Source organism: Tenrec ecaudatus, chromosome 11 (genome assembly GCF_050624435.1).
Source record: "Tenrec ecaudatus isolate mTenEca1 chromosome 11, mTenEca1.hap1, whole genome shotgun sequence".
In the NCBI taxonomy this organism is placed as follows: domain Eukaryota; kingdom Metazoa; phylum Chordata; class Mammalia; order Afrosoricida; family Tenrecidae; genus Tenrec; species Tenrec ecaudatus.
The window spans coordinates 52,074,280-52,088,399 of record NC_134540.1 but is presented as its reverse complement, the minus strand read 5'-3'; positions in this window follow the sequence as shown (position 1 = coordinate 52,088,399).

The window sequence follows — 14,120 nt, the reverse complement described above, 5'->3', positions numbered from 1 at the left end:
TGTCCTATTCCCAGATCTTCACACTGGCTGATTCTCGCTCAGCTCTAATATCAGCTCTCCGAGGCGGCCTTCCCAACCCCCACCTATAAAGCAGTGCCACCGCCTTGGCTTCTTCGGCATTTACCATAATGTGAAACTGTCTTATTGTTTTACTGCGCTCTTCCAGTGGGAGATGATCCCTGAGTAGCACAGGTGGTTAAGTGCTCAGCTAACCCACCGCGCAGTGCTATGAAGAAACACCTGGCAAAGCTGTTCCATAAAGATTACAGCCAAGAAACCCCCATGGGACATGTCGACTGTGTCACCCATGAGATCTTCGTGTGTTGGATGGGAATCAACAGCACTGGATTGGGGGTTTGGAGTTTGGGTTTTCAGAAAGAAAAAAGCCCCAGTAAGGAAGATTCTTTGTCTTCATATTGTTTCCACTCACAACTAGAAAAGCACCTGGCCCATGGCTGACATTCAATAAACAGGTGATAAAGTGATCTGAAGGATGATGGAATTATTATTCATTTCCTATTCATAGATTCTACCACCAGTCCATTTTCTGCCATCCTGTAGTTACACACATGTTGCTATAATGTTAGGAACTGTGATCAGTAATTGTAGACAGGTTTCAGTGGAACTTACAGACTAAGACAGACTAGGAAGAAAGGTTTGATCAACTAAAAATTAGCTAACAAAAACCTTGTGGGTCACAATGAAACATTATCGAACTCCCTAGCTTTGGACACTTCATTGGGAGATTGAGAAAGATCAACTACTGGAGGAGGAGCCAGGAGGTTTGGTGAGAAGAGGGCCAGGGAGGACAAGGGAGGTTCTTGGTGAGATGGATTGGCAGAGCAGCTACAACAGTGGACTGGAACCTGCCAATGATCATGAAGACAACACAGAAGGAGAAGACAGCATTTCATTCTGATGTACAGAAGGTCACCATCAAACGGAGCCCATTGGATTGCAACTTCTATCCATCTATCTATCTATCTGTGGGTTTCTACTAGTGGATTATTTCAGAGAAAGCCAGGTGAGGACTTTGACTTGAGTTCTGAGAACTGTGAGCTTGGACCTTAGCTGGGCTTCTACACACTCAGGACAATCTCACAATAGGGTTAGAGTTATGGTCACCTGTCCATCCAAACAATAACCTCACATATGATGTGCACATGAGCTCCTCATCCCTAAGGACAAGTTATAAAAACAAAAAATATCAAAATATGAAGCTAATGTTTCTGGACATATTCTCTATATAGATCTTAAATCTGTGCTCTTCAATTTACACCACATCAAAATGGCAGTTTCAGCAACCTTGAGGGACTTAAATGAAGTCCCTGTTAAATGTTCGTTGATTTTCGGAAACCAACGAAAGTCTGAAGGAACAAAATCAGGGTTGTTATCTTTGCTCTCCTGAAGCATGAGGATGGCAGTAGTGATGGGAAAGAGTCCCTCAGTGCAATTCCTGGTGCTTATCTCACCAATGCCACCTCCCATTTAAAAGACAAGTGAAAATAGGGCCTGCTTAGTAAGCCCCATGATCGTCATGAAAATCCCTGTCCTGTGAGAAACTATCAAGATTACCCCCTGGCAGTTCCAAATAACCTTCTGAGCTAATCTTACTGCCTTGGATCTAACGGACCAAGCAGATCCCTTGGAAGCCATTCCTTTGGATGCATCTTTCTCTGTACCTCTTATCAGTAAATCTTGTCTTGTCACCATTCATTCAATAAAATAATCTTCGTTAATGCAAGGGGAGTGCAACAGGGCAGCAAGGAGAGCAAAGTAACCAAGTTCCTGAAGAATCCGGAAAATAGTCTTCTGACTTGGGGGATAGACTTAATCAGAAAACATACATAAGAGTGAGCAGACTGACCTGGAACTATCTATTGGTTTGGGGTGGTTTTTTTTCTTGATTCATTTTCTATTTTTGTTTGTTTGATTTTGGTTTTCTTTCCCTCTATGTCTATTTATATAAGATAGTAGAACAAACAATCCTAACGAGAAAACAGTGGGATCAGCGGTTCTTGGTGGGGACGTGGGAGAGGAGGGTGAGGAGCTACAAATTCAGGGATAAAGGAGCAACAAGATATCTAAAATTGATGGCGAGGCGGGTGTATAATGCCTGGTGGGGTTTAATCAAATGCAATGTATCCAAAAGGAATTCCTGAGAGCCATATGGAGGGTAAGCATGATAGTGGGACAAGAGGAAAGGGAAAGGAAATAGAGAAAAGAAATGAGGCAAAAGCTATTTATAGAGGTATAGCTATCGGCCTGTATATATGTAAATATGCTAATTTATAATGAAAGAAATTGAGGCCAATATACATAAATTTATATGTATTAAATAAGAGATGGACTTTGGACCTCTACTCAAGGCTTCCATTAACACAAGAACAGGTTATTTTGTTCTAATAAGCTGGCACTCTTTTATACTCACCTTCTCTTCCCAATTGCTGAAGACAAAATGGGTGCCCAAGCAAATGTAGTGAAGAGAGCAGAGGTGCCCGGCTATCAAAAGATATAGCATCTGGGGTCTTAAAGGACTGAAGTTAAGCAAGCTTTCATCTAGCAGGGAATCAAATAAGCCCACATGTAAAGAGCACACTAGCCTGTGTGATCATGAGGTATTAATGGGATCAGGTATCAGTTATCAAAAGATCCAAAACAAACAACTATATCAATGCAAATGAGGGGATTTGGAGTGGAGATCCAAAGCCCATCTGTAGACAATTGGATATTCCTCCCAGAAGGGTTATAAGGAAGGGATGATTCAACCAAGGTAGAGCACCAACGAAACACACATCATTCCTCCAGTTCCTTAATGCTTCCTCCCCCCGCCCCCCACTCCCACCCCACTACCATGACCCAGTTCTACCACAAATCTGGCTAGACTGGAGAACACACAATTGGTGCAGTTAAGAGCTCTGGACACATGGAATTCAGGACAGATAAACCCCTCAGAAACAGTAGTGATATCATGAGGGGAGAGGGATGGGTAGGGAGGGAGAAAAAGGGGAACCCCATCACAAGGTTGGATATATAGCCCCCCCAAAGGGGATGACTAGCAGAAATGTGAGTGAAGGGATACAACAGAGAGTGTATAATATGAAATAATAATAACAAGATATAATTGATCAAAGATTCACAAGGATGGGAGGGTGGGGGAGGGAGGAGGGAAAAGAGGAGCTTATACCAAGGGCTCAAGTAGAAAATGTTTTAGAAATAATGATGGCAACAGATGAAAAGATCAGCTTATTGAGGTAGCCAATCTTTGCACCATGATTTTTGGCATCCATTAAGTCAAATGCTTGCTGAGGTCAAGATGGCCACTTAAAATTAAAAGTGCCAAACCACTTGAGATCTCATCTTCTTCCACCAGTCTCTGGACTTTAGCCACCATTTCTCCATTTGTCAAGACTGAAGGTCTCCCCTCTCTTGGATCATCTTTAAGATCTTCCCAACCTTCCTTCAAATGCTTGATCTACCCACCATTGTTGGTGATGTTGGGCAGCATTGCTGTAACCTTGTGCAAAGCGTCACTAATTTAGGAAGATGTCCACTTGAGTTTTGTTAAATATTTAATATGATCCCTGATCACCAAAGCATTTTTCCCATGGTACTAAAAGTACCTTCTTCTTTTTTATTTTTCAGAAGGCATCACAATGAGACAAAGACAAGTGCATCCCTGAAAGACCTTGTCTACAGCTGTTTACTGATCTCAGGCATGTTTAAGTATCTTTGCTTGGGATACATGTAGGAACCAAAAACCTAGTAGCAATAAATTTGTGTTACCTTTGTACATACATATACACTTAATATCATTTCAAGAAAATGTATTAAGTTAAATTACCGCTTTCCACTAATATTGCCAATCTCTCCTCCTGAGAGATAACACTTAAATTTTGCACACACCTTCCAAACTTGTAACATTTAAATGCATATTTGTATTTCCTTATATACATAGAGTAACACCATGGCTGCAGCAACGCTGACGGCACAGCACCCTGGGGTGCATAGAAACCCTATGAACTGGACCAGCTTGAAGGCATCTAACAACAGCATATACACACACATATATGCACCCATCTATCATACACATAAAATATGTACATAGAGAAGTCACCATAAATGGAAATGTATTATATAAATTGTATATCTTTTACTGGGTCAATTACTATATCTTAATAAATGTTTGCATCATTGCACACAGATTTGTTATTCTTTTCATTGATGCATGATATTGAAGGTTCCTAAATTATTTAATCCTTCTTCTGTGGATAAATAGGCACAGTGTTTCCTTTTTTCCCCTGTACTATTTAAATAAATACTATAATAAATTTACCCGGCCTCATTGTGCACATATGTGATTATTTCTCTAGGAAATATAGCTAAACGTTAAACTGTAGAATTGGAAGTCACACATGATTTTCATTTCTGCAGAAGTCCCCAAAGGACTGTTCTATTGATTCTCCCATCAACAATACCGAAGAGTATTCATTCTTCTCACTTCTTATGAACAATGGGTCCTCTCAATCTTCTTTAAAACATTTGTCTGTTTAATGAGAAATCATATCTCTGTTTAGTTACTGTTTGTAATTTTCTGATTACCACTGAAATTCTACATGGTTTATATGTGTTATTCCTGCCATTTTTATTTATTTTCTGCAAATAAGCTTTGCCCAGTTTTCTACAGGGCATTTTGAATTTTACGTATAAGAACTAATATATTTATATTTTTAATCATCCTCTGGGTTAACCTTATAATCGGACATCTGTTACTAATATCACTATTATGAATTGAATTAAGCCCCCAACCCCAAATATGTGGTGGAATTCTAGCTGAGATACCTGTGGAAATAATCCAAGCTAATCTAATTTACCTTTCACAATGGTATCTAATGTAATCAATCTGCTGAGTCATACCAATGTAGCTCAGTGCTAAACCTAATCACATCTGAGCTATATAAAGAGCAGCATAGACACAGCCTGGTGGTGTGGTGGTTACCAGCTGGCTTGTGATGCAAAAGGTCAGCAGTTCAAAACCACCAGCCACTCTGTAGGAGAAAGATGCACCTTTGTAATCTCATTAAGACTTTCCGTCTCAGAAACCCGCCTGGCCCATAGGGTCACTATGAGTCGGCCTCTACTTGATGGCAACGAGTTTGTAGACACAGCAGCATGCACACACACACACCGAGGAAGACAGGTGGCCACAGGCCACTGTCCAAAAACCAAGGAAATCCCAGGCCTACCTATGGTGAAACAATCAACACTTCTCAGACACTGATTAGAATGACTAGCATCCTGATCTGTGAGAAAATACCTTTCTGTTCTTTCAAGCCATCCACTTGTGGCTACAGGTGCACTCGATAGTTAAGGCAGTTATCAACTTGACTGACACACTTGGATAGCTCCCAAGTCCAAGAAGAGACCTGATTCTCATCGCTCTGCCGCTTCTCTTCTGGGGCTCTGTGGACTATGTTGATTTCTCCATCACATCCGTTTTCTGCCTCTTAGGAACTCTCATAATGTCCAGCTTACAGCGCTCTGGTGAAGGCTCTCTCTTTCTTTACCTTTTCGGCCAGTGAGACCCAGGGGCCCGGAGGTAAATGTGTATGCCCACTTGATCCCATCGAACCCCAAACTGAGAGAAACACTGCTCAGTGAAAGTGGAGTGAGAGTTTCCAAAGTCTCCAAGACCCTGCTGTTTTCAATTTTTTAAAATCCATTTAAACATATTAATAGCACTTAAAGCCATGAAAGTACATCTAACTTTCCCCTGAAGAGCTCACAAAACAGTTGCATGCTCTTTCAAACATGCCAATGAGTCCCTAAGAAGGGGGCATTGTGCATGGATGGCTATAGCAATATCCTTTTGGAACTCTAAAAGTTAATCAACACCCTTAGAGGAACTGAAATAATGTTCAATTTAGGCTATTTTTTCCTTTTTGATATAGAGCTCAGTAGTGATTTTCCATTGAACATATAGAGTTGCATTTGACTGAGAAAAAGACTACTTTGACCTTATGTATAATTTCCAAATAAGAATCAGACCTACATAGGGTCAAATTGCCCCCTCTCTGAGTGGCACTTTAGCATAAAACAATTAGGAAACCCACTCACAGACACTGAGGGACAAACAGCAGGTTTCCAAACACTGCCTGGCGTGTGATAGGTATTTATGGATGAAAGTGCAAATAGGCGTGAAACTTGCTTTCTGAGCTAGAAATGGAGAACTACATTCTCCATTTCCTAACAAATCTGGAGCCTGGCAGTGTTCTAGAATGGCTGCTGTATCTGCATGTCCTTTATCCGCTGCCACCTTCTGCTTATTTTGTTTTGGAGTTCCTCTGCCATCCCCTGGCCAAGGAGTGGGCGCATGATACAAGCTGGCTCCAGGACAGATTGCACGACTGACAGAACCCAGTGCAAAAGGACACTGTGGGCTCCTCGCTCAAGGATCAGTAAGAATTGCAAGGTGGCCATCCAGACCAAAATTTACTGCCATTGAGCTGATTCCAACGCCTAGAGGAGCCCTCATGGCAGAGCATCAATTCATGACTGTGCCATTCGTGGGTCTGGCTAACACCTGGCACATGCATGACCAACTCTCCCCCTCAATCATGCCAGGTGTCGATTCTTAGCAGCCTGCAGGTGAGTGGGAGCTTCGGCCAATCCCTCTCTGCTCTGTGCTTCAGACAGTCACTACTAAGAATCAGGGTTGCATGTGACATGAGCTTACCAATCCCAACTACACACTGGTGCCCAGAAGTCACTAGGGCAGGGTTTAAAGTCCCTGGATTATTACAGAGTAAACGTACCCATTCAACAACCCTTCTGTCCAGAAGCAGAGCATTGCTAGCATCTAGAAGCTCTCCTCAGACCATCCCCAACCTCGAAGCCATCCCTCTTCCCCAAGAAGAACCACGCCACCTCTCCTGAGTTCAAAACCACAGACATGCTCTGCCTGTTTTCAACTTTATATGCGTGAAGGCACTTGGCATAGATTATTTTGTATTTGACTTCTTTTGGTCACTATATGTATGAGATACTTCCTTATTAGCAAGGAGCCCTAGTGGTGTAGTGGTTATGCATTGGGCTGCATCCACATGGTTGGCAGTTCAAAATCACCAGCAGCTCCATGGGAGCAAGACTGGGCTTTCTACTCCCATACACAGTTATAGTCTCAGAAACCCACAGGGAGTCACTGTGAGTCAGCACTGACTTGATGGCAGTGAGTCCACATTACCAGGAGGGAAGGAGTGTTGTTAAATGATGAAGGGTGTGGTGGTTACATAATCTGGTGTCAATTTGAGGACTCTGTGTGGGCATGGCCTTCTGCTGAGGATTCTGGGAACTCCTGTATTCCTCTATTCCTCCTTGTAGACAGAAGACACTGCCCCTCTCTCTCACTGACTCCTTGGGGGACATTGCAGCTGACAAGACACATGGAACTACCCTAGTGCCCTGAGCTGGAGAAACCATGTGGAGAGGAGACCTCTGCCAGCACTGAGATGCTTACACTGCCACTGGATCCACAAACTTCCCACCGACTGGCCTGTGATTGTCCTGCGTTCAGCATAATTGCATGTGTTTCAGAAGTCTGAAGAGGAATTGATAGAATGCTATTGGACTCATGGGACTTGATCTGGACTGGGCTGAGATGTTTTCTCAATGTTCAATTGCTCTGATATATAGCTCATTCTTATACACATGTGAGTGTCTCTATGAATTTGTTTCTCTAGTCCACCTCGACTAACACAAAGGGTTTGGGAGCCACCGTTGGGTCTTAGGCTTTTTTCCCAAAGTGAAATGGAAAACTGAGCAGAGGTGAAACACTACACTTTCTGTTTCTCCATGATCATTCTGACTGCCATGTTGAGAACGGCAGTGGGGCCACAGGTTGAAAGCCAGGAGACTAGAAAGAAGGCTTCTTCTTCAGGAAGCCAGGTAAGAGTGATGGGAGCAGCGGGTGCAGAGAAATGATCTGACTCATGATAGATTTTGAAGGTAGAATCAAGTGGATTCATTGGTGGATTGGAGCCTGATGTAAAAGAGAAATATGGTTGCAAAATGTTTATCCTGAGCAACTGGGAAATGCAGCTACTATCTTCTGAGATGCAGAAGGGCTCAGAAAGAGCATATTTGGGTCAGAGAATTAAAATTTGGTCTTCAACAAGCCAAGTTTGTGATGCCTAATAGTCATTCAAGTGGAAATATCACATGGGCGGCTGATTCTGTGAATCTGAGGTTCAAGGGAAAGGTCAAAGACAAAGATAGCCACTTGGAAAGCATCAGGCTATCGATGGTTTTTAAACCATGTGAGTTCAACAGGGAAGTCAGAGTGGTAAGACACTCAACAGAAAGCTGGAATCTGAGCGGACCTAAAGGATGCATAGGATGCCATCAGTAGAAAAGCCGAAAGTGGAGTGTGAATCATACCTGGAATCGCCATGCGCCAGTTTCTGAGGAGTCGTCCCAGTCATGTAACTCCGTGTGTGTCAGAATAGCTGGGCTCCACGGGATTATCAACAGGCGGTTTTTCAGCAGGAGACTGCTCGATCTTTCTTCCAAGGCATCTCTGCGTAGACTCAACCTCCAACTTTTGGGTTTGCAAACAAATTCATTAAGCATTTGCATCATGGTAATTGTAAGTAAACATCTGCTCTGCCTTTGGCTTTATGTTATGTATATTCATCATCTCATTTAGGCCCCACCACACAATATTGATGGCCCAAAATAAGAGTTGCTTACTACTTCCTTATTACCAATGGGAACATTGAGACATTGAAAGTCTGTAATGGTAGAGGGGGCTCCATGGTCTCTGGTGCGGAACTCAGGGCGCCCGCTCTGCCGGGACCGGTGCCACAGGGCAGCCAGGTGCATGGCGGAGGCTGCGCCCGCATCAGCACTCTGTGCAAAACTGCCAGTCAGTAACCCCCACCTCGCCTCAGGGTGTCCGATGTCCATGTGTGTGTGCTCCAGCCGGCATACCCCACCCCCAGCAGATTCGGGACCCACCTGGGCACTCCTCGCGGTCCAGCGGGCCAGACCCTCCCAGCTTCTCCTGGGAGGTGCACGCCCGCCACCACAGCCAGGCAGAAGGAGAGGCTGCTGTCTTTGTGCTCTGCGCAAACTGCCAATCAGAGCTGCCGCATGCTCAGAAGTCTCAGCCCAGAGGTGCCCGCCCGTCAAGGCAGTCCTTGCAGATCCGCCAGCCAGCCCCCTCCCTGGGCCTCCCCGACCCCAACCCCTCGCCCCATACACGCGCACACCCTTTTGCAGGGACACACACACGCAGATTCCCATCCTGCCACACCGCTTCAGGCCTGCCAGGCAGAGGGCCCAAGTCTGGTAGAAGTTTTTGCAGCTGCAGCATTGGAACCCAAGCCATTGGGGCTTGCTCACTGCATTCGCCCTTCTCCCTGCTCTCTGTCCCACCCTTTGGGCTCCAAGCAGTGCACCTGCACACCAGTCGTGGCCCCTTCCCACCTGCCTACCTGAGGGAAGTGTACCTTGCCAGAAATAGAGCACCCAACCCCCAACCCATGTCCTAAATACGCTCCCCTGCACTGGGACCAATACTTTCTATCAGACCGCAGCGTGCACAGCTGCAAACAGCCCCTAAGGGGACCTAAAGGTGCCTGCAGTACCATAGGCCAAGGCGAGAGGGAATCCCCAGTAGGACAACAGTGAAACACAACCCTGTGAGACAGTGGGCTAAAAGCAACCAGCTGAAACACCAACACCAGCTTCCCAAAGAGAGAGCCCAGGGCTCTGAGACACCCAGGAAAATGGCACCAATTTCCAAGAAATTGAACAAAAACCAGCAAGCTGCTTCCACAGTTTCAACAAGAAAAGAGAAACAAAATCCAATGCCAGAGGAACACCTGGACCTAACAGCAGTCATAGAAAAGACAGAGGTTGATCTCCCACAGAAAGAAATCTTCAGAATGCTGCTTGGAGCCGTACAGGACATGAGGGAAGCATTACAGAAAAAGGGTGAAATGATAGAGCAATTAAAAGACCTGCACCAAAGGGAAATACAGGCGATAAAGGGCGAGATAACAAAAACTAATAGCAAGCTCACGGACGTCGCCCGGAGAGTGGAGGAGGCAGAGAACGGCACCAGTGACCTAGAGGATTTTCAAGCAGAAATTAATAAATGTGAGAAAACATCTAACAAGTCCATCAGAGAAGCTGAGGAAAACCTCAGAGCTATGTCTGACGCTATAAGAAGGAACAACATCAGAATTATCGGCCTGCCGGAGGAATGAACATCAAGGAAACCAGCATCCAAAATAGTGATGGAATGCTTGGAGGAAAACTTCCCTAACTTAATGAATGAAAACCAGGCGACTATCCAGGAGGCTGAAAGAACTCCAGCAAGACTGAATCTCCAGAAGAAGTCACCGAGACAGAGCGTTGTTAAACTATCCAACTTTGAGGAAAAGGAGAGCATTATGAGAGCAGCGAGGGAAAACAGGCACCCACATATACAGGCAAGCAGATAAGAATCTGCTCAGACCTGTCAGCAGACACTATGAGGAAGAGGAGACAGTGGAGCAGCATATTCCGAAAAATACAGGAAAATAACGCAAACCCAAGAATACACTATCCGGCCAAATTATCTATCAAAATTGAGGGAGAAGTGAGAGTCTTCCCAGATAAGGAAAGCCTTAAAGAATATGCTAAAAGGAACCCAGCACTACAAAAGATCCTCACTGGCCCAGCATGGGCAGAAGAACAACATTCACCAAGCACATGCAAGAGACTGCCACACAGAACAACTCCACCCAGAGACCATCAAAGGGAAAACAGCACCCAAGATAGAAGTGGTTTAATGATGGAAAGAAGGCAAGAATGAACCACAAACACACATATGCACAACCCACAGAAAAGAAAAGGAGGTAGGAAAACATCCAACACAAGAGAAATAAAATAACATCACAGGATCGACAGATAGATGTAATAACCCTGAATATTAATAGTTTGAACTCCGGCCTTAAGAGATAGAGGTTAATAGACTGGCTTGGAAAACACAAACCCTCAATCTGATGCCTACAGGAGACACATCTCAACATTACAAATAAAAGCAGGCTGAGAATCAAGGGATGGAGACAATATCAGGCAAACTCTAATTCAAAATAAGCAGGGGTTGCGATCCTAATCTCATAAAATTGACCTCAAAGTGCAAACCATAAAAAGAGATAAGGATGGACACTATATAATGCTCAAGGGAGCATTGCATAAAGAACCAACAAGCATTCTAAACATTTACTCACCAAACAAGCATCCAGCAGAATATGTCAAGCAAACACTGCAAAGGATGAAGAAAGAAATCACAGCCTCAACAATTATAGTAGGTGACTTCAATACACTGCTCTGAGAAGATCACTCGGAAAGAAACTCAACAAGGAGACTAAAGATCTAAACACTACAATTAGACAACTTGACCTGATAGATATCTACAGAGCTTTCCACCCAAACAAAAAAGAAATCTCATTCTATTCAAGTCCACATGGTACATTTATGAAAATAGACCATATGCTAGGGCATAAATCGAATCTACATAAACTCAAGCACATTGATAACATACAGACCTCTCTCTCTGACCACTGTACCATAAGATTGGAAATAAACAAAAGGAAGATAAAGAAATCAAGGGCAAACCATTGGAGAATGAAAGACTCTCTATTGCAAAAGGAGAGCGTACTGGCTCAGATCAGAGATGAAATTAGGAAATTTCTAGAAACCAATGAGAATGAAAACACGACATACCAAAACTTATGGGACACAGCAAAGGCAGTCGTCAGAGGAAGTCTCCTAGCATTACATGCACACATAAAGGAGGAGGAGAAGATTATGATTGATACACTGGCACAAAACTTATAGCAACTAGAGCAGAGTCAGCAAGAAAGTACAACTAACAGAAAAAGAAAAGAGATAATAAGAATTAGATCTGAGATTCAGGGAAGAGAAAATAAGAAAACTATGGGGGGAAAATCAATGCTACTAAAGGTTGGTTCTTTGAACGGATAACCCGAATCGATGAACCTCTCGAAAATTTGACTAAAGAAAAGAAGGAACATATCTCAATAGCAATGATGAGGGATGAAAGAGGGAATATTACAATGGACCGTAGTGAAATCAAAAGGATAATTATACAGTAATCTGAAGAATGAATTAAAAAACTTGGAAGACATGAATGAATTCTTGGAAAAACAATCCCTCCCTAGATTAACCCCAATGGCCATCAAGAACCTCAACAGATCCATATCATTAGAATAAATAAACAAGGCTATCAAAGAATTAGGAACCAAGAAGGCACTGGGATCAGACGGATTCACTGGTGAATTCTATCAAGCATTCAGGGAAGAACTAACACCAATCCTACACAAACTCTTCCAGACCATAGAAAAAGATGGCAAACTTCCAAATTCCTTCTATGAAGCTAGTATAACTCGAATACCCACACCGGGCAAGGATCCCACAAGAATTGAGAACTACAGACCAATTTCCCTAATGAATATCAATGCGAAAATCCTTAACAAAATACTAGCCAAGAGAATACAAAAATATATAAAACAAATAATTTGCTATGACCAAGTGGGATTCATACCAGGGATGCAGGGATGGTTCAACATACGAAAGACCATTAGTATTATTTATCACTTGAAACAAAGAAACATCACATTGAAACAAATAAACATAAGAACCACATAATATCAATAGATGCAGAAAAAGCATTAGACAACATCCAACACCAATTCATGTTTAAGACACTCAAGAAGATAAGAATGGAAGGAAAATTCCTCAATATAATACAAGCTATATATGAAAAACCAACAGCCAATGTAGTAGTCAATGGAGAAAAGACGAGATCAATTCTTCTGAAAAAGGGGACTAGACAAGGATGTCCCCTGTCCCCTCTCCTATTTAACATCATGCTGGAGGTCCTAGGTAAAAATATAAGGCAAAGAAAGGACATCAAAGGTATTTGTCTGGGGAAGGAAGAAGTGAAACTATCGTTATTTGCAGATGATATGATTTTATATATGGAAAATCCTAAAAGTTCCACGAGAAGAGTACTGGAAGCAATAGAGGAATATGGCAGAGTAGCAGGTTACAAGATCAACAAACAGAAGTCTATTGCACTACTATACACATCAGACAAGGACACAGAAGAGGAGATCAAAAAGGGGGTGCCCTTCACAATAGCCAAACACAAATTGAAATATCTAGGGATATACCTGACTCAAAAAACAAAAGATCTGTATGAGGAAAACTACAAAACACTATTAAATAAACCAAGGATGGCCTCAACAAATGGAAGGGGATCCCATGCTCATGGATTGGCAGACTCGATATTGTAAAGATGTCAATTCTACCCAAGGCACTAAAAATTCAATGCTATCCCAATCCAAATTCCAGCAACTTTCTTCAAAGAGTTGGAAAAACAGATTACCAACTTCATATGGAGAGGGAAGAAACCAAGAATTAGCAGAGAACTCCTCAAGAAGAAGGACCAAGTCGGAGGGCTTGCTTTACCCGACTTAGCACCTACTACACAGCCACAGTGGTCAAAAGAGTGTGGTACTGGTATAACGATAGATATTCAGACCAATGGAAAAGGATTGAAACCCCAGAAATAAAATCATCAGCATACAGACAACTGGTCTTTGATAAGGGACCCAAAAGTATCAAATGGGAAGCAGATGCCCTCTTCAATTCATGGTGCTGGAAAAAAATGGATACGTAGCTGCAGAAGAATGAAACAAGATCCTTTCCTCACTCCATGCACAAGAATAAACTCAAGGTGGATCACAGACATCGAGATAAAACCTCAAATTACTAGGGCCATGCATGAGGGAATTGGGACAAACCTGAGAACCTTGGCACAGGGATTACATAGGCTCTCAGAAATTGGGTAGGACACCAACATGGCGGAGGCACAAATTGACCAATGGGACATACTAAAAATAAAACACTTGAAAGAGTTCACCAAGAGAGTAATAAGAGAGATTACAGAATGGGAAAACATCTTTAGCAATGACACATCAGACAATGGCGTTATTACTAAAATCTACAATACACTGCCAAACTACAACAAGAAAAAAACCAAT